Source organism: Pinus tabuliformis, chromosome 1_2 (assembly GCF_031772625.1).
Source record: "Pinus tabuliformis cultivar Carrire ecotype Pingquan chromosome 1_2, CPIR1, whole genome shotgun sequence".
NCBI classification, from domain to species: domain Eukaryota; kingdom Viridiplantae; phylum Streptophyta; class Pinopsida; order Pinales; family Pinaceae; genus Pinus; species Pinus tabuliformis.
The window spans coordinates 135659965-135683381 of NC_142298.1; positions in this window are offsets into that span (position 1 = coordinate 135659965).

Sequence of the window (23417 nt, forward strand, 5' to 3'; positions counted from 1 at the left end):
ATTTAAATTATGATATTAGTTTATTAATTTATTAAAAAAATATTAATATGTAACGGGTGTATTAAACAGCTAGTTTTTGAAAAAAAATATTTAAATTAATTTATTAAAATAAAAAAAAACAAAAAAAAACAAAAAACAAAAAAACTAACAAGAAAAAAATCAAAGTCAAACTCCAAACAAGGAGTGAAGTCAAAACTTATAAAAAGGATTCAAGACCCTAATCGAGACATGATCATTTAATAAATAAAAATAATTAATGGAAATAAAATAAAATAATTTAAAAATAATTAATGGAAAATAAATAAATTAAAACAAAAATATACACAAGTCAAAAGAAATATATATATATATATATATATATATATATATATATATATATATATATATAAAATAAATAATATATATATATATATAATAAATAAATTATATATATATATATATATATATATATATATATTATTTATTTATTATATATATATATATATATATTCAAAGAAAAATAATCAATAAATAAAATAGGGTCAACAATCAAATATGGGCTTGAGGCTCATTAAACAAATAACAAAAATATTAAAAGGAGCTAACAACTAATAGGATGATAAAACACTTAAGAAAACACGAAGTGTCAAGAAAATAAACTCTAATGAAGAATAAATCAACAACAAATACAATAAAAAAGGATATCAATACCTACATAGATAAACAAAAAAACAAAATAAATCCCAAAAAGAAACCTAAAAAACTAGGAGGACAAGACACAAACCCAACTTCTACTAATATTCCAACAATCGTCTTTATTCAAATTATTGGGCCTTTTTCAATTTCTAGGGCCTCCTTCAATTTACGATGATGGAAATGACTAACCCTAGCAACGACTTGCACGTCCTTAATGCAGATGTATCATGTGATGCTTAGATTTATCTACATGCTCTGTCAAAGAAGAGGAGTGGGTCTTGTCATGCTTGATGTCAGTGGCATGCTCATGAATCCCTTGATTAATCGAGTTACTTTGCTTAATTTATTATGGATCACAGAAGCTTTAATATATAAATATTATTAATATTAATTAATATATTCTAATATTAATGTCATTAACATTAATAACATTAAATATTAATTAGTTTTAATATTATTTATTAATATTAATTATTAATATTAATTTTGATATTATTATTAATATTAATTTTAATATTAATATGAAAATGAATATTAATTTTAATTTTAATATTATTAATATTTATAAATATTAATTTTAACATTAATTATTAATATTAATAACATCAAATAATCATGGTCAACTTTGGTCAAACGTTGCATCGTCACAAAGATTTTCTCAATATGAAAATCAACCATGGTCAATCATTGTCAATTATCGTCAACCATTGTCCAACATCACATTGTGACAAAAATTGTCTTAACATGAAAATAAACCATGGTCAACCATAGTCCAACATCACATTGTGACAAAAATTGTCTCAATATGAAGATCACTCATGGTCAAACATTGTCCAACGTCGCATTGTGACAAAGATTGTGTCAATATGGAAATCAACCATGGTCAACAAATTTTATTTTAGCATTTATATACCTTGGGTTTATAATATTAAACTCTTGGGTTTAATATTATTCCGTTGGGTTTATAATCCCTTGGGTTTTTAGTGTTAATCCCTTGCACTTAGTAGTCCCTTTGGTTTATAATATCAATCTCTTGGGTTTATTAATCTAAGGGTTCATATTCCTATGGTATAATATTATTCATATGGTTTATAAAATTAATCTCAGGGTTTAATATAAATCCCTTGGGTTTATAATCATGGTTAAGTATGGTCCAATGTCACATTGTGACAAAGATTGTCTCAATATGAAAATCAACCATGTTCAACCATCGTCATTCATGGTTAACCATAGTCCAAGGTCACATTGTAAAAAATATTTTCTCAATATGAAAATCAACCATGGTCAACCATCTTCAATCATGTTCAACCATGGTCAACCATGGTCAAATGTCGCATTGTGACAAATATTGTCTCAAAATGAAAATCAATCATGGTCAATCATGTTAAACCATGGCCAAACATGGTTAATGATCATCAATAGCCATGGTCACATTGTGACAAAGCTTGTCAGTACTAAAATAAACCATCGTTAATCATGTTCCAACGTCACATTGTGACAAAGATTATTTCAATATGAAAATCAATCATGGTAAACCATGACCCAACATCACATTGTGACAAATATTGTCTCAATATGAAAATCAACCATGGGCAACCATTTTTATTTTAGGTTTTATAATATATATATTAGGGTTTATATACCTTGCGTTTATAATATTAATCCTTTGGATTTTCAATATTAACCCCTTTTTTATTAATTCCTTGTGTTTATAATTCAATCTCTTCGATTTATTATTCTAAGGGTTCATATTCTTAGGGTAGAATATTATGATAGGGTTTATATATTAATCCTAAGGTGTAATATAAAACCCTTGGATTTATAATATAAATTATTAGGGTTTATAATATTAATCATAGGGTTTATATTCCTAGCGCTTAATATTAAGCCTAGGTTTTACAATATTTATCCCTTGGGTTTATCAGTTTTAGGGTTTATATTCCTAGGGTTTAATATTATTCCCTTGGGTTTAAAATTATTCCATTAGGTTTATAATATTAATCCCTTGGGTTTAAAATTATTCCCCTCAGTTTATAATCCATTGAGTTTATAATATTAATCCCTTAGGTTTATAAATTCTTAGGGTTTACATTCCTAGGGTTTAATATTAAGCCTAGGGTTTACAATATTAATCCCTTGCATTTATTATTTTTAGGAAATGGTCGAATGTCACATTGTGACAAAGCTTGTCAATACTAAAATCAACCATCATCAATCATGGTCCAACATCACATTGTGACAAAGATTCTTTCAATATTAAAATAAATCACAATAAACCATGGCCCAACATCGCATTGTGACAAATATTGTCTCAATATGAAAATCAACCATGGTCAACCATTTTTGTTTTAGGTTTTATAATATTTATCTTATGGTTTATATGCCTTACATTTGCAATATTAATCCTTTGGATTTTCAGTATCAATCTCTTTTTCTATTAATTCCTTGTGTTTATAATATCAATCTCTTGGGTTTATTAATCTAAGGGTTCATATTCCTAGGGTAGAATATTATGATAGGCTTTATATATTAATCCTAAGGTTTAATATAAATCCCTTGGGTTTATAATCCATTGGGTTTATAATATAAATTCTTAGGATTTATAATATTAATCATATGGTTTATATTCCTAGGGTTTAATATTAAGCCTAGGGTTTATAATATTAATCCCTTGGGTTTATGAGTTTTAGGGTTTATATTCCTAGGGTTTAACATTATTCCCTTTGGTTTAAAATTATTCCCTTAGGTTTATAATATTAATCCATTGGGTTTAAAATTATTCCCCTCAGTTTATAATCCATTGAGTTTATAATATTAATCCCTTAGGTTTATAAATTCCTAGGGTTTAATATTAAGGCTAGGGTTTACAATATTAATCCCTTGGGTTTATTAGTCTTAGGAAATGGTCAAACATTACATTTTGACAAAGTTTGTCAATATTAAAATCAACCATGGTCAATCATGGTCAACCATGGTCCAACATCACATTGTGACAAAGATTCTTTCAATATGAAAATCAATCGTGGTCAACCATGGTGCAACATTGCATTGCGACAAATATTGTCTCAATATGAAAATCAACCATGGTCAACCATGTTTGTTTTATTGTTTATAATATTTATCTTAGGGTTTATATACCTTGGGTTTATAATATTAATCTTTTGGATTCTGAGTATTAGTCCATTTTTTTATGAATGCCTTGTGTTTATAATATCAATCCATTGGGTTTAATAATCTAAGGGTTCATATTCCTAGAGTAGAATATTATGGTAGGGTTTATGTATTAACCCTAAGGTTTAATATAAATCCCTTGGGTTTATAATCCATTGGTTTTATAACATAAATTCTTAGGGTTTATAATATTAATCATAGGGTTTATATTCCTAGGGATTAAAATATTAATCCCTTGGTTTTAGGAGTTTTAGGGTTTATATTCCTAGGGTTTAATACTATTCACTTGGGTTTAAAGTTATTCTTCTCAGTTTTTAATCCATTGGTATTATAATATTACTCCCTTAGGTTTATAAATTTCTAGGGTTTACATTCTTAGGGTTTAATATTAATCCTAGGGCTTACAATATTAATCCTTGCATTTATTAGTTTTGGGTTTATATTCCTAGGGTTTAATATTATTCCCCTAGGTTTAAAATTATTCCCTTAGGTTTATAATATTAATCCCTTGGGTTTAAAAATCATTCCCCTTGACTTATAATCCATTGAGTTTATGTCAACCATGGTCCAATGTTGATCCAGGTGGATATTGGTGGCCACCTGCCAAGTCCACCTGGACCCCCACCAATGTTTCTCTCAGCATTTTCAGTTTCCTTAATTGTAGCACAACTTACTATTTTTAGCAGTTTTTCGGGTCCTAAACTTCCGGAGCCGTTTTGAGGCCCTAAACGACGTTTTTTGGGAAATCTGGGGCAACATGGGTCCATGGATCGATGTTGCCTCCCAAAGTGGCAGCGCTCGGATAGATCTTTCTAACGAGATATTGTACGCGTCAAACGGAGATCGTATGCCAAAGTTACGACCCTGGGAAGTTGGTGTACCAATTTACCCAAATGGGGCCCACAGTTTGGCGTTTCATTTTCTAGGGTTAGGTTTTGGAATGTTAAGGGTTTTCCATTGTTTCTCAACAATAAATAGGCCTTCGAGCCTCATTGTAACACAGTTCAGAGGCATGTAGCCACCACATCTCTTCTCAGAGATAAGCTACCATCGCCCTAGCTGGTTTATTTGCATTTCTGGTTGTAAGCATATTTCAGTATTTTCCATTAATGAAATGAAGTATTATTTCCGCTGCATCTTTGTGTATATGGTTATCTCTGTAATCTATTGCGTTCCTGTTTAAATCCGGATCAAATGTCACATTGTGACAATGATTATTTCAATATGAAAATAAATCATGGTCCAACATTTCATTGTGAAAAATATTGTCTTAATATGAAAATCAATCATGGTCAACCATGTTTGTTTTAGGGTTTATAATATTTACCATAAGGTTTAGATACCTTAGGTTTACAATATTAATCCTTTGGGTTTTTTAGTTTTTAGTATTAATCCCTTGTTTTTATTAGTGCCTTGGGTTTATAATATCAATCCCTTGGGTTTATAATATTAAGCATAAGGTTGAATATTAAGCCTAGGGTTTACAATATTAATCCCTTGGGTATATTAGTTTTAGGGTTTATATTTCTAGGGTTTAATATTATTCCCTTGGGTTTAAAATTATTCCCTTGGGTTAATAATATTAATTCATTGGGGATAAAATTATTCCCTTAGGTTTATAATATTAATCCCTTGGGTCTATAAATTCCTTGGATTTATAATATTAATGTCTTGGGTTTATAATATTAATCCTAAGGTTTATAATATTAATCTTAGGGTTTATATTCGTAGGGTTTAATATTAATCCTAGGCTCTATTTTTATTCCCTTGGGTTTATAATCCCTTTGGTTTTAATATTAATCCAATGGGTTTATTAATCTCTTAGTTTATAATATTGCTCCTTGGGCTTCTAATATTAATCATAAGATTTATATTCTAAAGGTTTTATTGATTTGGGTAACATCGGATGTGCTCTAGCTCCAAAATTTTGTGGAGGGGATAGAATACATGAGATATCCAAAACCCATAAATCATTTACAGAAATTCCACCCGGATGAGGACCTATTAAAATAATTAGTATTTTTAATGGGTTACTAAGTCTAAGCTTAGGAAAATAAAAAATATTAATGAGTATTAATATATATAAGGGTGAGAAGCTTCTAAGAGACGAGGATTAAGTTTGTTTTAATCTTAGCCATTGATTAGAGACTTAATCTTGGCCGTTGATTCATCAACAGGAAAGGTATAAGAGAAGACTTAAGGATCATTTGGAGACACACTATTGGATACTGAGTATCCAAAGGAAAATCGATTCTCAAAGAAAAGGAGAACGGTTTCAGAGGGAGAGTTGTAGGGTGGAGGAAGAGGAGGGCATCAGCAATAGTTAGTGACTGTGGAGAAGGTGACGTAGGGGTATTGAGAGACGGTGCAGAGGGAAGACACATTCCTCATGCAGGCTAGCGCAGGGGGATGCAAAACCATGCAGAGTGATGTAGAGGTGACGTAGAAGTGGTAAAAGGGTTTCTAGGTTGTCAGAAAGTTTCCAGAAAAGGGATGAACCTTGTCTTAGGTGTTTTCTCTCAGTAGTGTCTCAGTTTCTCTGTAAAATCATTCCTTGTAAAGTGATTATTATTGAATATTAATAAAACCCTCATTTGTTGCACCAGTTTTCCCACATTGGGTTTTTCCAGGGACAATTGTCTAAAACAACTGTGTTGATGTGATGGTTCTTGTGCTTGTTATTTTCTCTATGCAATTATGTGATAACTGCAATAGAATTTATTTTAATTTTTGCTGAAGGGATTTTTTAAATAACTTATTATGAGAAATAAGTAGATGAAATAAATTAGTTACTGCAGTAGAATTTTGGGTTAAAAATATTCACATGGTATCAGACTAGAGATCCAGCAACAGGAGTGAAGAATCGGTTATGGGTTAGGAGCATGATACAGAGGCATCAACTCAAAGGGACTCACACAAATTTCTAGAATAAAGCACGAGGAACATGGATCACAATTATTCTATGTTAGCTTCCAAACTGGAAGAAGAAGTCACTTTTCCTAGCAAGCTTTGCCTCCTCTGAGGTTTGGTATATAGATAGTGGATCTTCCTCGCATATGATAGGAATTCAAGATTTTTTTTCAAATTATCACGAAGAAAGGATGAATTTTTAGATCACCATGGGAAATAAGGCAAAGTTTACCCCTGTAGGAAGAGGTATTGTAGTATTTAAAACCAAAGCAGGAGAGTGGCTTCGTGCAACCAATGTGTTGCATGTGCTAGGATTGGGGATGAACTTACTCTCTGTATCTCAACTTCAAAAAAAGGGCTATGACGCCTTCTTCATTATGGAGAAAGTATATGTCAAACACCCGAGTTGGAAAAGGAAGGCCAAGATTGGAATCAAAAGTAACAGGCTATAAATTACAGCTAGAATCTCCAATGGCACTGATAGGCAGCAATGGAGATAGAGATTTGAATGAACAATGGCACGGGTGGATGGGACACTTAAACCATGGGGCTATGAGAATTCTTAGGAAAAAAATCAGGAGTTCCATAATTAAGTATCGAATGAGATGATGTATGCAGAGGGTGCACTCTAGGCAATTATGTGAAAGCAACATTTTCCAGAAGAAACAATAGAGCTCAAAGTGTTCTATGGTTGATACACTCAGACATCTATAGACCTATGTCCACAAAAGCCCTTAGTGGTGCTAAATACTTTGTCACCTTCATTGATGACCATTCCAAGAATACTTGGATCTACTTTCTGAAAACCAAAGATGAGGTTTTTGGTTGATTCAAAGAGTTCAAGGCTCTAGTAGAGAATCTGACAAGAAAGAAGATAAAAGTGTTGCACTCTAAAAATGGTGGAGAGTAAATTGACAAGGACTTCACCTATTTTTTCTCTAGAGAAGGCATCATAAGGGAGTGGACATCTACCTATAATTTGTAGCGGAATGGAGTAGCAGAAAGGAAAAACAAGACTATTGTGGACGCAACTAGGGTGATGTTGTATGATCAGGATATGCCCAAATTCTTGTGGACAGAAGCATGCAACATGATAGTTTATGTCTAAAATAGGGCTCCACATAGGGCATTGGGAAAAATCACTCCAGAAAAGGCCTTCACTGAGAAGACACTTGAATTCCGTCATTTCAGGATATTTGAAAGTTTGACGTATTGTCGTATACCCGATGAAAACAGATAGAAATTAGATCAAACTACTGAGAAAGGATATCTTGTGGGATATAAAGAGAATGTTAAGGCATATAGAGTCTATCTTCTAGGAAGTAGGAAGGTATTAGTTTAGCAGGATGTAAAGTTCATGGAGGATAGAGATTTAAGAAATCTCGAGAAATGCCTTCCGAGGAGTAGTCAAAAGATGATCCATTGGTCCAACCATTTTGACCAGCAGAAACTAGCACCAGCAATTCTCCTTAAGGAAAAGATTCATAACATGAGGAACCTTAGGAAGAGGAAGAGTTGATATATGTACCCACTACTAGTGGAAGAACGAGTCGGGAACTCCGATAGATTCTACGTGATGCAACTTCATTGGTGCACCCAGGAATGATAAAAGGGAGTGAAGATAGCCAAACATATACCAAGCCCTAGTAGCTTAGGTTGGGGAACACCTAGTTTTCAAGAGGTAGTTAAACATCAAGTATGGGTAGATGCTATGGTGGAGGAATACAGTTCTATAATCGTCAATGATGTCTAGGAAGTGGTACCTAGGCCTTAGGATAGGTCAGCGGTAGGTTCGAGATGGATCTACAAAGTCAAATATGTTGCAGACGGCAGTGTGGAAATACAAAGCCAGGTTTGTGGCTAAGGGGTATGCTTAGAAGAAAGGGATAGACTACGAAGTAACCTTCACCCCAGTAGCCAGGTATACTTCTATTAGAACTGTGATATCCCTTGTAGCACAAATGGTGTGGGAGATTCACCGGATGGATGTCAAGATGGAGTTCTTGAGCAAGGTGATAGAAGAAGAAGTATACAGTGAACAACTAGAGGGTTTTGAGACACATGAGAGGAAATATCATGTATGTAGATTAAAGAAAGCCTTGTATGGGCTTAAACAGACACCTAGAGCATGGTATGGTCGAATTCATGGCTACTTGCATAAGATGGGGTTTGTCAAGAGTGACACAGATCCTAATCTCTACTATCTTTTCATAGGGAATGAGCCTCTAATCCTAGTGTTATATGTGGATGATCGTTTCCTGACAGGATCATCCAGGCATCAAAGACTGCAAGAAGAACCTAGTCACAAAATTCGACATGAAGGATTTGGGACAGATGCATTATTTCCTAGGGTTGGAAGTTTGGCAGCAGAAGGGTGAGATCTTCCTTGTACTAGGGAGATATGCTATAGAGATCTTGAAGAGATTCAGGATGCAGGACTATGGCTACTCCAATTATCACTAATTGGAAGAAGATTGATGAATCAGAAGATAAAGACATTGATCCCACCTTGTACAGACAACTTATAGGATCCCTAATGTATCTCATTAATACCCAACCACACATTTGTTACGCTGTCAACAACCTTAGTCAGTTCATGGTGGAACCCAAGAGGGCGCACTAGGTAGTAGCCAAACATGTTCTTCGGTATATACAAGGAATAGTCGATCATGGACTATTGTACACCCAAGGAAATGACATCAAGCTAAGTGGGTTCACTGATGCATATTGGGCTAGAATCTCAGTAGATTGGAAAAGTAAAACTGGGTACTGTTTCAACATTTGATCAAGAATGACTTCTTGGTGTAGTAGAAAACAGAAATCTGTGGCTCTGAGCTCAGCTGAAGCAAAATATATGGCAGCTAGCACATCTTCATGTGAAGCCATATGGCTTAGGAAATTGCTTCTGAATCTATTCAAGAGAAGGATGGAAGCGACCAGGATTTTTTGTGATAATTAGAGTTGCATCAATCTCTATGAGAATCTAGTATTTCATGATCGGTCGAAGCACATTAATATCAGGTGTCACTTTCTCAGAGACTATGTCTAATGAGGGGCAGTATAGTTGAGGTACACTCCTACAGGAGAACAAGTGGTAGATATCCTCACCAAGGCTTTAGGAAGAAAAAGTTTTGTTTATTTCAGGGAGAAGATGGGGATGGTGAATATTCCATTTCAGTAGTAGAAATGGATAAGTATCAGGAGTTGCAGTGCAGTGGTTAGCAATGACAGTGCTATGGGCAGCATGATGCAACATATTCTGAGGGAGACGCAATACATATGTAGCAGTGATAGTTGTGGTGTCATGGGAAGCAGTACAAGTTGCAACAGCATAGTAGATGAGGGGAAGAGGACCGATGCCATGGATCAATGTGGTGCTTCTATTGAGAAATACTGCTAGAGCACATTCCTTACTAAGAGGGAGTGTTGATTTTGGGTAGCATCGGATGTGCTCTAGCTCCAAAATTTTGGGGAGGGGCTAGAATACATGAGATATCCAAAACCCAGAAATTGTTTGGAGAAATTCCACCTGGATGAGGAGTTATTAAAATAAATAATATTTTTAATGGGTTCCTAAGTCTAAACATTGGAAAATAAAATTTTTAATAGGTATTAATAAAGATAAGGGTGAGAAGCGTCTAAGAGACAAGGATCGAGTCCATTATAATCTTAGCCATTGATTAGAGACTTAATCTTAGTTGTTGATTCATCAACTGGAAAAGTATAAGAGAACACTTGAGGATCATTTGGAGACACACCAATGGATACTCAATATCCCAAGGAAAAGCGATTCTCAAAGAAAAGGAGATTGATTTGAGAGGGAGAGTTACAAGGTGAAGGAAGAGGAGCACATCAGCAGTAGTCAATGACTCAGGAGGAGATGGTGCTGGGGTATTGAGAGACGACATTGAGGGAATACACAGTCCTCATGCACACTAACACAAGACGTAGAACCACCCAGTGTGACGCAGAGGTGACGCAAAAGTGGCGGAAGGGTCTCCAGCGTGTTAGAAAGTTTCTAGAAAAGGGATGAACCTTGTCTCATGTGTTTTGTCTCAGTAGTGTCTCAGTTTCTCTATAAAATAATTCCTTGTAAAGAGATTATTGCTGAAGATTAGTAAAACCCTCATCTGCTGCACTGGTTTTCCCACATTGGTTTTTCTGGGGAAAATTGTCCAAAAAAAACTGTCTTGATGTGATTGTATATTGTGCTTGTTATTTTCTCTAATAAATTACGTGATAATTGCAATAGAATTTATTTTAATGTTTGCTGAAGGGATTTCGTAAATAACTTATTGTGATAAATAAGTAAGCGAAATAAATCAGTTACTACAATAGAATTTCAGGTTACAATTTTTCACAAGTTTAATATTAATCCTATGGTTTATAATATTAATCTTAGGGTTTAATATTAATCCCTTTAGTTTATAATCCCTTGGGTTTATAATATTAATCTCTTAGGTTTATTAATCTTAGGGTTTATGTTCCTAGGATTTAATATTAATGTTAAGGTTTAATGTTATTCCCTTGTGTTTAAAATTCTTTGGGTTTTTAATATTAATGCCTTGTGTTTATAATATCAATCTCTTGGTTTTATTAGTCTAAGGATTCATATTCCTACAGTAGAATATTATGGTAGGCTTTATATATAATTCCTAAGGTTTAATATAAATCCCTTAGGTTTATAATCCATTGGGTTTATAATATAAATTTTTAGGGTTTATAATATTAATAATAGGGTTTATATTTCTAGGGTTTAATATTAAGCTTGGGTTTTACAAAATTAATCCCTTGGGTTTAAAATTATTCCCTTAGGTTTATAATATTAATCCCTTGCATTTAGAAGTATTCCCTTAGGTTTATAATATTAATCCCTTGGGTTTAAAATTATTCCCTGCAGCTTATAATCCAATGAGTTTATAATATTAATCGCTTAGGTTTGTAAATTACTTGGATTTATACTATTAATCGCTTGGGTTCATAATATTAATCCTAAGGTTTATAATATTAATCTTAGTGTTTATATTCCTAGGATTTAATATTAATTGTGGGCTCTAATGTTATTCCATTGGGTTTTTAATATTAATGCAATCAATTTATTAATATCTTAGGTTTATAATATTGATCCTAGGGGTTCTAATATTAATCATAGAGTTTATATTCTAAGAGTTAATATTAATCCTATGGTTTATAATATTAACCTTAGGGTTTAATATTAATCTCTTTAATTTATAATCGCTTGGGTTTATAATATCAATCTCTTTAGTTTTCTTAATATTAGTGTTTATGTTCCTAGAATTTAATATTAAACGTAAGGTTGTTATGTCAACCATGGTCAATTGTCGCATTGTGAGAAACATTGTCAATATTAAAACAAACCATGGCGAATCATGGTCAACCATGGTCCAATGTCACATTGTTATAATGATTCTTTCAATATGAAAATCAATCATGTTCAACCATGGTCCAACATTGCATTGTGACAAATATTGTCTCAATATGAAAATAAATCATGGTCAACCATGTTTGTTTTAGGGTTTATAATATTTACCTTAAGGTTTATATATCTTGGTTTACAATATTAATCCTTTGGGTTTTTCATTTTTTAGTATTAATCCCTTGTTTTTATTAGTGCTTTGGGTTTATAGTATTAAACCCCGTGGTTTATTAATCTAAGGGTTCATATTCTTATGGTATAATATTATGATAAGGTTTATATATTAATCCTAAGGTTTAATATAAATCCCTTGGGTTTATAATCCATTAGGTTTATATATAAATTCTTTGAGTTTATAATATTAATTATAGGGTTTAATATTAAGTCTAGGGTTTACAATATTAATCCCTTGCGTATATTAGTTTAAGGGTTTAATATTATTCCCTTAGGTTTAAAATTATTCCCTGAGATTTATAATAGTAATCCCTTGGGTTTAAGAGTATTTCCTTAGGTTTATAATATTAATCCCTTAGGTTTATAATATTAATCCCTTGGGTTTATATATTAATCTCTTAGGTTTATAAATTCCTTGGATTTATAGTATTATTCACTGGTGTTTACAATATTAAGCCTAAGGTTTATAATATTAATCTTAGGATTTAATATTAATCCTAGGCTCTAATGTTATTCCCTTGGTTTTATAATCCCTCTCGTTTTAATATTAATCCAATGAGTTTATTGATCTCTTAGGTTTATAATATTGATCCTAGGGTTTCTAATATTAATCATAGAGTTTTTATTATGAAGGTTTAATCTTAATCCTATGGTTTATAATATTAATCTTAGGGTTTAATATTAATCCCTTTAGTTTATAATCCCTCGGGTTTATAATATTAATCCCTTAAGTTTATTAATCACAGGGTTTATGTTCCTATGATTTAATATTAATCTTAATGTTTAATGTTATTCCCTTGTGTTTAAAATTCTTTGGGTTTTTAATATTAATCCATTGGGTTTATTAATTGAATAGGTTTATAGTGTTAATCCTAATGTTTAGAATATTAACTTTAGGGTTTACTGTTTATTTTAGGGGTTATAATATTTACCTTAGGGTTTATATCCCTTGGGTTTATAATATTAATTCCCCAACTTTAATATTATTCCCATGGGTTTATAATCCCTTAGGTTTATGAATCCATTGTGTTTATGTTATCAATCTCTTGAGTTTAATAATCTAAGGTTTCATATTTCTAGTGTATAATATTATTCACAATTTTTATAATATTAATCCTAGGATTGGATTTGAGTCTCTTGGATTTATAATCCATTTGGTTTTTAATACAAATTCCTTGGGTTTATTAATCACTTGGTTTAGAATATTAATATCTTGGGTTTTAATATTCATCCCTCAAGCTTTTAATATTAATCCCTTGGGTTTATAATACTAATCCCTTGGGTTTTTAAACTCGAGGGTTTATAATAATAATCCCTTGTGTTTATAATATTAATAATTAGCTGGGGTTATTAATCCCTTGGGCTTATAATGTTAATCCCTTGGGTTTATTTATTGCTTGTGTTAATAATCCCTAAAGTTTAAAATATTAATCCCTGGGTTTATTAATCCCTTAGGCTTTTAATGTTAATCCATTGGGTTTTTAATATGAATAATCCCTTGGTTTTATTAATCCTTTTGGTTTATAATATTTATCATTAGGTTTATAGTATCAATCCATTTGGTTTATAATATTTATCCCTTTTATAAACAATAATTATAATAATTATTAATAATAAATATTTAATAATTAATAATTAATAATATTAATTTTAGGATTATAATTTTTAATATTAATGTTTATATTATTTTTAATTATTATTTATTAATATTAATATTTATATTTAGGTGATTAATACCAATGTCATATTATCACATTTATAAAATTAGTCCCTTCGATTTATAATATTAAGGTTTATAATCGCAGGTTTTATAATACTAATCTTGGGTATAAGACTAGGGTTTATAATCTTGGTTGTATAATATTAATTCCTTGTGTTTATTTCCCCACTAGTTTATAATATTAATCATTTGAGTTTATGACATTGGGGTTTTTAATATTGGATTTATAATATCTCATTTGGTGTAAGGGTTTGAAATCTTGGATCTTTAATATTGAGGTTTATAATATTGGATTTTATAATTTTAAGGTTTATAATATTAATATTAATCCCTTAGATTTATTAATCTATTGGGTTTAATAGTCCTAAGGGTTTATAATATTTATCCCTTGGGTTCATAATATTAACCCATTGGGTCTATTATTCCCAATTGTCTATAATATTAATCCCTTGGGTTTATTTTTATTAATCTCAAGGTTTAATATTCTCTTAAGGCTTATAATCATAGGTTTTATATATTAATCCCTTGGATTTCAAATATTAATCTCTTAGGTTTATATTTGTAGGTTTTATAATATTAATCCTAGGGTTTTTAATTTCTTGGATTTATAATATTAATTCTAGGGTTCATAATCATTTGTGCTTAAAATATAAATCTTAGGGTTTAATATTGTATCCTTAGGTTTATAATATTAGTCCCTTGAGTTTATAATATTATTGGACACTTCAGTTTATTAATATCTATTATTATATATAATATTACTAATATACTATATTATTTATATATCGATCAATATTATTAATATTGTGATTATAATCTATGTATATATAAAATATATTAATGGTTATATTAATATGATAATAAATGTATATTAAGCATTAAGATAATGGTGAGAAATAAATAAGTATTATTAGTAAAAATTGTATTATTATGTTAATTTTGTTATTGATAGATATATAAATGTTAATATACGCACACACACACACATATATATCGGGTTCTTATTATTTATACAGTTATTAGTAAGTACAAATAGTCATTTCCTAATAGCCACATTAACACTATACATTTAATAATTATTAATGTGATTGATAAATGCCTATGAGAGTGTATCAACCACATTTATTAATGTGGCTGTATATGTGCTTCACATAAGCCTATCACGGTATATCAAACACATTGGTAAATGTGGTTGTACTAGTATAATAATAATTGAAATGGTTGGTAATGTGGCGCATGAGGTTGCGACTGGTAACGTGGTGCATGACAAAATCCAAAGGACCTTAACGCATGTGGTTGATGGCACAAACATGGGCATGTAATCTGAAAGGCCATGGACCAGATCTTTCTCCATTTTGACTCAAGATGAATTTGTTTATCTAGCTCATGTATTGTTCGGCTCACTCTTGTGTTCTAGCTCCTTGTGTGTTGTTGGCATCGGAACTATTTGGTTTATCTGGCTCATGTATTATCTGTCTCCCTCATGTATTCTGGTTCCTTGTGTGTTGTTGGTGTTAGAACTATTTGGTCATGCGGTGAATGGGTTGGGTCAAACACTTTGTGTTACTTTGGTCAGTTTGTTTCATAAAACTCAATAAGCGATCAAAATTCATATTAAATTCATTCGTGAAACATCTAGTTACATTTATTCTATCTCGCGTTGTCTTTGTATTAATGGGGTTATAAGAAATATTGTACTAATGGGGTTATACGAAATAATGTGTACTCAATACCTTGTTTGAAAATGGTTTCTTCGACCACGTGAATAGGTAAGAAGATTTAGGTCTCCTCCTCCTCCATCATTAGAAAAAATTATTAATACTTACCTGATTTAGTAAATAGTAGTGGATCGTCATCCACATTTTTGCACCAACAGAGAGCTATACCACTTTCAGTTGCAATCGTGTGTCTACCCTTCCTTAATCAATATTGCTTGGCCTAACATTGAAGTAACCTCTGTAGTATTTTGTCTAATCTCTCGTGTTCACTCTCCACGACTCTAGGCAAAAGCTTCCTATGGAAAATTGGAGTTCACATGTTAGCGAGAGATACAATAACTTAGTTTTTAATTTCAGCTTGATTAAATTGAATTACATCAATGAAGTGCCACTGATTTCATTTTTCATTTACGTGAGTTACAGATTTGAAGTTTCGATAGAGATCTATTTTTTTGAAAAAAAAATTGTGGAATCGATACAATAAATTAACCATCACGACTTTCCTACTTTTACGTATATATGACAAAAAAAAATAAAAAACCCTTCAATGTTCATCATATTCCACTTTTAATTTAAGCTTGATTAAATTGAATTATATCAATGAAGTGTCACAAATTTGAATTTTCATTTATGTGAGTTACATATTTGAAGTTTCGATAGAGATATATATTTTTGAAAAACATGTTGAGGGGTTGATATAATAAATTAACCATCACGGCTTTTGTACTTTACATATATATGAAAAAAAAAAAAAAAAAAACTAGAAAATCCTTCAGTGGTCATTCTATTCCACTTGTAAACTTATAATTGTAAGCCATTTCTGTGAACAATTTGAGTTTCAAGGTTTTACAAAGAAACAACTCACCCTGTTTGGCATCCAATAGATTGATTTTATATTTAAAAGGCCTTCCAAGTTAGAATAATGGATTTGATTTGTAATTATCTTTGCAAGTAGAGCTTCTTGTAGACGGGGGAGTTAACTTTGGTTTTAAAAAGTGAGCAAACTCTTAGCTTTACATGGTGGATTACAATGGTGTTAGATGTGAATCTTCCATTACCCTTTCTTTGATGCTACGAGAAGGATTTTTTAAATAGGAATCTTTACCAAGAAATGTAAGAACACAAACATGTAGAAGAAAGGTGACCTCTCCATTACCACACAAGGTAGAAAGAAGTTGTGCGTTTATTTCACATTCCAGTGCGAGGTTGCCAATTTTAACACATCATAATCTCCATAATGAATCCATTACGGCCTCAGCAATCCTCCATGTCCTGCCTATTATTGACCTGTAGCATCGTAATCCCTTAGATATATTAGTTTTAGTGTTTGTATTTCTAGGGTTTAATATTGATCCTAGGGTTTAACATTATTCCCTTGGGTTTATAATATTAATCCATTGGGTATAAAATTATTCCCTTAGGTTTATAATATTAATCACTTGGGTTTATAAATTCCTTGGATTTATAGTATTAATCTCTTGGGTTTATAATATTAATCCTAAGGTTTATAATATTAATCTTAGGGTTTATATTCCTAGGGTTTAATATTAATTCTAGGCTATAATTGTATTCCCTTGGGTTTATAAACCCTCTCATTTTAATATTAATCCAATGGGTTTATTAATCTCTTAGATTGATAATATTGATCTTGGGGTTTCTAATATTAATCATAGGTTTAATATTCTCAAGGTTTAATATTAATCATGTGGTTTATAATATTAATCTTAAGGTTTAATATTAATCCCTTGGGTTTATAAACTAATCATTTAGGTTTATTAATCTTAGGGTTTACATTCCTATGATTTAATATTAATCCTAAGGTCTAATGTTATTCACTTGTGTTTAAAATTCTTTGGGTTTTTAATATTAATCCATTGGGTTTTTAATATTAATGCCTTGTGTTTATAATATCAATTTCTTGGGTTCCTCGGATGCAGGTGGCACAAATGAATTAAATGAGCGTCATGACAGCTTGTGAAACCAGGTACTGCTAGCTGCAGGGCAGCGTGGCTCCCCAGGTTCTCACCTCGCGCAAGAGGGATGGCGTTATTAAGGATGGATACTGTAGGATTTTTGCATTAATGGAGTGCGTTGTTCAAAGCAACACTGTGGTTGTTATAATCATGGCGATCCTGTATGTTCTATTCACACCTCGTGCTCAGTCTGATTGTTCCGGGCCCTGGTTTGATGTGGTTTGTGGTGACAGGCAGAACCTCGCAAACAGAGGCAAGCTCTAGGCTAGCTCTATGTTTTCCTGGAAGAGGTTTAATTACGCTAAGGTTCCCCACGGCAGGATTAGCACGGCTTTAAAGGGTAAGCTCTCTAAAGCTCTTGAATTTAGAATTGGACGTGTTGCATCTCCATCCTGGGCATTCTCTGTGCGTTTGATTCGGTCTCTGTGTCAATCTTTTTATCCCCCTGTTGTTGTCTCTGATCTCTCGGGTCTCTCTGTGCCTTCCCCTTCGCTCTTCATAATGGTTCGCCAGGGTGGGAGGAATCGTTTCGAGGGCCGACGTGGAAGCAACAAGCATCCTTTCGCTAGTCATTCTGTGCAACCTGAACAGTCGCCTATCAATCTTCCCTCCTCTCATGTGGTTGTGCCTCCTCCGAGTCCTGTGCGCAAGCCATTTCCAAACCACGCACTTCAAATTTCAAAGCAATTTGAAAAGGTCTCTGATTACTGCTCACATCACTATAATCCTTTCGGAAGAAGAAAATCAAATCTCCCCTCTGTCATGCATGGCTCCTGATCCTTCTCAAAGCAGTGAGCATTTCATGGATGAGGAAAGCCCGGAGAATCGGAAGAGTGATAAGTTTGGTCAGGATGATACTCCCAAAAGCATTATGCCTCTTGAAAACATAAGTCCAGTGGCCGGGGAAGGGACTTTAGGAGCTACAAGTCATTCCCTGGCAAACGCAGTAAGCGAGACGGGTGGCAATGAAAGTTTGAGGATTGGCAACGCATGTCTAGTAGCGAAGAAGACTCCTGGTGAGGATGTGGAAGTCTAATGCCACCTAGGCCTATTTTGCTCCCTTTTTGGTTTTGATTTCGCTCAGATGACCACTTCCAGGAAACTCTGCTCTCAGTCAAGGTTCAGCATCTTCAGCCTGTTGTTTTGGTTTCCCTTCAAGGAAGTGGTTGTTTATTCACCGGCTGGTTTGCCAAGTATTTAGGCTTTTCTGCTGTCAATGTCTCTATCTTTGTTCTACAAGTCTATCTCTGGGTTCTATATTTGTTTTCTATCTCTTTGTAACTGGTCTCCCCAGGTTCTTTTTGTAAGGGGGCAGTTCTGTTGTGTTGAGTGCTCTTACGTTCTGTTCTCTAAGGCCTCAACTCCATGTAAAAATATTCCTCTTTTCAGTTAATAGATTTTAGTCTTTGCAGAGAAAAAAAAAATATCAATCTCTTGGGTTTATTAATCTAAGGGTTCATATTCCTAGGGTAGAATATTATGGAAGGCTTTATGTATTAATCCTAAGGTTTAATATAAATCCCTTACATTTATAATCCATAGGGTTTATAATATAAATTACTAGGGTTTATAATATTAATCATAAGGTTTATATTCCTCGGGTTTAATATTAAGCTTAGGGTTTACAATATTAATCCCTTGGGTTTATTAGTTTTAGGGTTTAATATTAAGCCTAGGGTTTACAATATTAATCCCTTGGGTTAATTAGTTTTATTATTTATATTACTAAGGTTTAATATTATTCTCTTGGGTTTAAAATTATTCCCTTAGGTTTATAATATTGATCCCTTTCATTCAAAAGTATTCCCTTAGGTTTATAATATTAATCCCTTGGGTTTAAAAGTATTCGCCTCAACTTATAATCCATTGAGTTTATAATATTAATCCCTTAGGTTCATAAATTCCTTGGATTTATAGTATTAATCTCCTCGGTTTATAATATTAATCCTAAGGTTTATAATATTAATATTAGGGTTTATATTCCTAAGGTTTAATATTAATCCTATTCTCTAATGTTATTCCCTTAGTTTTATAATCCCTCTGGTTTTTAATTTTAGTCCGATGGATTTATTGATCTCTTAGGTTTATAATATTAATCCTAGGGTTTCTAATACTAATCCTAGGGTTTATATTTTGAAGGTTTAATATTAATCCTACGGTTTATAATATTAATCTCTGGTTTAATATTAATTCCTTTATTCTATAATCCCTTGGGTTTATAATATTAATCCCTTAGGTTTATTAATCTTAGGTTTTATGTTCCTAGGATTTAATATTAATGCTAATGTTTAATGTTATTCCCTTGTGTTTAAAATTCTTTGGGTTTTTAATATCAATCCATGGGTTTATTAATTGCATATTTTTATAATCTTAATCCTAAGGTTTATAATATTAACCTTTGAGTTTAATGTTTATGTTAGGGGTTATAACATTTACCTTAGGGCTTATATCCCTTGGGTTTATAATATTAATTCCTCATGTTTAATATTATTCCCATGGGTTTATAATATTAATTCCTCATGTTTAATATTATTCCCATGGGTTTATAATCCCTTAGGTTTATGATTCTCTTATTTTTATGATATCAATCTCTTGAGTTTATTAATCTAAGGTTTCATATTTCTAGGGTATAATGTTATTCATAACTTTTATAATATTAATCCTAGGATTTAATTTAAGTCTCTTGGATTTATAATCCATTAGGTTTATAATACAAATTCCTTGGGTTTATTTATCCCTTGGTTTAGAATATTAACATCTTGGGTTTTAATGGGAAACTAAGCAAAAGAACCTAAGGATGCACTTAAAAAACTGGGCAAGAGAAAGTGATCTTCGAGACAAAGCTAGGAAGGTCAAACTGCAAAAAAATATGGATAACCTTTGTAAGGAAAAAGAGAACAAGGAAGAAAGAAAGAAATACCAAATACAAGAAAAGTAAATATATATGGAAATATATAAGAAAAATAGGCAACAAGAAGAGGAAAGAAGACTGAAATCAAGATGTCTCTCGCTAAAATCCGGAGACAAAAATACAACCTTATTCCACAATACAATGAAAATAAGGAGGTCAAAAAATTAGAAAGAACAGATACAAGTAAATGGTCAAGAAATAAAAGGAGTAGAAGTAGTAAAAAAAATAGCACATAAACACTTCAAAGAATTCCTCTCAACAAGTGACCAGTAGACAACTAATGAAGAAATTTGCAGCATATTAAAAAAAATTAAGCAACCAGCAAAACAGGGAATTAGATAAAGAAATTATTGAGGAAGAAGTCAAAGAAGTTGTGTGGAATATCCACCCTGATAAGGCACCAGATCCAAATGGGTTTAAAATAGCCTTTTATAGATAACATTGGGAAATTATCAAAAAAGACCTAATGAGAATGCTCAAAAATGCTTTCCAAAAAAAAAAGATTGGAGGAAATACAAAATCCTCCTTCTTAGCCCTCATTCCCAAATAACCCAATCCTACAACTTTTAACAGATATAGGGCAATCTCCCTATGCAACTTGTCTTATAAGATTCTTGCCAAAATTCTAGCAAGCAGAATGAAGAAATTACTTCCGGAGATAATCTCAGAAAACCAAGGAGGATTTGTCCCCAAGAGGCAAATCATAGACAATGTGATAATTGTTTAGGAGGCTATCCACAATAGTATACAAAGAAAATAGAGAGGAATGATTGTTCAGTTAGATATGGATAATGCTTTTGATAGAGTTAACCATAACTTTCTTGCAGCAGCCCTCAAAAGGTTTGGCTTCTCAACAAACTTCATAGAGATTATCCAAGCATGTATTTCAAATCCTTGGATAGCCCCTTTAATCAATGGTCGGCCCAGTAAATTTTTCCAAAGCACTCGAGGGCTAAAGCAAGACTGTCCGCTTTCTCCATTCTTGTACATCATCATGGCGAAATCACTACGTGCTATGCTAGAAAACCAGAGAAAAGAGAAAAAAATAACAGGGATCCAAATATTGAGAGGAGTCAAAAATATAAACCATTCTCTCTTTGCAGATGATACCCCTCTCATAGGCGGCACATCCTACATTATAGCAAAACGATTCAAAAAAGTCCTGGATGAATTTCTTCTAGCTTCAAGAGGAATCTTAAACAACTCCAAATGTAGAATATACTGCTAGAATACCCCATCAAAAACAATGCAGCGGATCTCTCAAATCCTGGAAATACCTTTACAAATAAATTGGAGCCACTTCACTTATCTTGGGCTGCCCTTAGAAAAGGAAGTGGTAAAATCAGAAGTCTGGAACAAGCAAGTAGAGAAAATGAAGGTAAAAAATCATAATTGGGGAGTGATGTGGTTCAACCTAGTAGGAAGAGTGACATTGATTAAAGCACTTCTCTTGGCCCTGCCTATATATCAGTATGCAATCATTATGGCTTCGGCTAACGCCCACAAGCAAATGGAACTGATAATTAGAAGCTTCCTCTGGCAAGGAGGAAAACAAGATAATAAAAAATTCAGCCTTGTTAAGTGGGAGCAAGTTACTCTTCCCTATGAAAAAGGAGGTATAGCAATTCACCTGCCAGGACTAATGAACACTGCACTAGGGACAAAAATTATCTGGAGAATGATAAATGGGAATGGTCACTAGTGGGCAAAAGCACTAACAATGAAATACTTAAATTGTCAAAGAACAAAGATGCTCACTGATACTATTCCAGACAGGCCATGCACCCAAATCTGGAAATTGGTTAAAAGAATAATTCCTCTTATTAGAGAGAAAATATCCAAAAATCCAGGGAATGGCAAAACAATTTCTATCTAGGAGGATAGAATAATGGGGAAAAACCCCTTAAATCAGCAACAAAATCTAAGGGGACTTCAGAGATGGATGGAAGAGAAAAGTTTTAACACTCTTTATTCTATTTCGGATTAGGATCAGAATAACTGGGTAAGATGGAAAAAGTTGGCTACACCACCAAGACTAAAAAGTCAGTGGGAAACTTTAAAATCCCATCTGACAGGGGCCGCACCCATCAACAAAGAAGAGCAGGATGACTTTGTCTGGGACCCAAATGGAGGGGATTACACAGTGAAATTAGGGTACAACTTCCTCCAAAAACTTCACAATCAAAATGACTGGAGTCCTTGGAAGGCAGCTTGGAACTGAGAGAGTCTGCCCAAAATTAAAATTTTCACTTGGACCCTCGTCAAAGGGAAAATTCTTACCTCTGAAAATTAAAAAAAAAGGAATACAAGGGGTGTCATGTGTCAAAAGGAGGAAGAAACAATTCAACACCTCTTCATTAACTGTATGGTGGCGAGAGAGTGCTAGAAACAGGCAACAAGACCTTTGGAAATAAACATAAATCCAACAATTCAGTTGACAACTCTTCATAAAAACTGGGACAAAAGCTATCCATATACAAAGAAAAAAAGGCAACAATAAATAGGATATGGAGATGTCTCCCTTCAATCCTGTGTTGGCAAATTTGGTTAGCCCGAAATAAATGCATTTTCAAAGAATAAAAGCCAAATCTAGGCAAGATCCTAGCAAAAACTTGGAGCCAAGTTGGAGAGATCATAAGTACAAATGGAATCTCAAAAATGGACCAGAACAATTTACAGCAAGAAGAGAAAGACTGGTACAGCAAAGCAATGTTAGAAAATAAAGCTA